We start from the raw sequence: 1,524 nt of genomic DNA on the forward strand, positions 1-1,524 counted from the left end.
TGGTGACGTCAGCGTGCTCCGTGCACAGGCCGGGGGGGGAGGGGAGGGGAGGCGGGGACATAGATTGGTGAAGCAATAGGAAGCCACGCACAAATCCGGGCGGCTGTGTTTGGATCCGCCTTTCAAGACCATCGATTGAGCTCGTAGCCTCAGGCTAGTCTGAATGAGCCCTTGATAGAAGAACGGGGCAGTAATGACCAAACTCAATTAGCCAGCTTGGTGCCTCTCTGTGGGGCCGAGCCGCTGGCCTGTGCCTTACAGCACCCACACACTCATAAATCCTGATTATTTTAGCTAACAAGCACTTTACACTCGTCTCAATAAATCACAATCACACACACACACACACACACACACACACACACGTAATTTCACAATGTGAGCATCAAACACACATTCATGCATTCTAATCTGTGCATGCATGTGCTCTCACTCTCGTACACACAAACTATGTGCATGCAGTCACAGACTCAGACTCACACATACACACACACAGTAGTTTTACTCTCCACTAGTCATCTCTCATCTCGAGCTATTTGTTTAAGTAAAGGGACTTAATAAAGCCCAACATCTGAGAAAACACGGCGGCTGGGAAGTCTAGACACTGACAGACAGGACACACACTCACACAGACCCCAATTAGGTGACCCTTAGCCTAACACACACATTCAGCCTTCACACATAAGCAAACGTCTCCAAGTCATCCCCCGAATAACGTCTCCTTATTTTCTGTGACTGAAAATAGGTTTCCTCGTTTGGCGGGTTACAGGTTTGGCCGAGTGTCAAACTGTAAAATACTAGAAACATACTTTTGGGGAGCGAAAAGAAAGAGGAAACAAGGGTCTTTAGCTATGTGTCGTTATGTGCGTTTACATTATGTTGGCGGCATTGAGTTGAACCCTTAACCATTTCCTCTGGTCCGCACTTCTCCTCACCCGTGCCTATTAACTATACTTCCATTCTCAATATTAGTCAGTCTTCTTGCTGTCCTGAGGCCAAATGTCTTCACAACATGAAATCAAATTCCCCTGTCTCTCTGTTCCTCCACCTGTGGCTGTAGCTGTGGTTTGGAGAGAAAGTGCTCATATTTCATGAGTTTACCGTTTGCCATAACCACAGCCTCTCCCTTCCTTCTTCCCTCCCTGCACAGCACTCCTCTGACTGTCTGCGTTGTCAATCAAGTCATCCCTTCTTCTCTACTCTCTTCCCCTATCCTCTACCAATCCACACAATTGTGTGTGTGTGTGTGTGTATGCATGTGATATTGATTCAAAACGGCAGGGGAGTATTTGAAAAGCTACACTAAGGATCTGGGAGGTGCAGTGGGTTAAGTGGACATTGTTTTGGGTCCAGACAAACCGGGCCAAAATACACAGAGGACCAGCAACAAAAACACATCCTCGAGTACAGGCCTGCTCACACACTCACACACACACACACACACACACACACACACACACACACACACACACACACACACACACACACACACACACACACACACACACACACACACACACACAC

This window comes from Gymnoscopelus braueri (genome assembly GCF_963280865.1).
Source record: "Gymnoscopelus braueri genome assembly, chromosome: 5".
Classification (NCBI taxonomy): domain Eukaryota; kingdom Metazoa; phylum Chordata; class Actinopteri; order Myctophiformes; family Myctophidae; genus Gymnoscopelus; species Gymnoscopelus braueri.